The sequence below is a fragment of the Penaeus monodon genome, chromosome 15, assembly GCF_015228065.2.
Source record: "Penaeus monodon isolate SGIC_2016 chromosome 15, NSTDA_Pmon_1, whole genome shotgun sequence".
NCBI classification, from domain to species: Eukaryota; Metazoa; Arthropoda; class Malacostraca; order Decapoda; family Penaeidae; genus Penaeus; species Penaeus monodon.
Genome location: NC_051400.1, coordinates 25,237,064 through 25,237,288, shown reverse-complemented (window position 1 = coordinate 25,237,288; position 225 = coordinate 25,237,064).

The window sequence follows — 225 nt, the reverse complement described above, 5'->3', positions numbered from 1 at the left end:
TGACTTGTTACTTAACGCCGATCTGTTCATCACTATCTTTATATAAATCCTGGCAAAACAAACGAAAAAACGATTCATTCCATTTATGCAAAAGACAGAAGCGTCACAGAGCTGTACTTACAAGCGCCTCGCCCCTCGACCCCCCCCCCCCCCATTATGAAATCCTAGCTATATGACATACTGTACCCTCCTAACATATCGTTTATACTGTAGCCTGTAATAGTT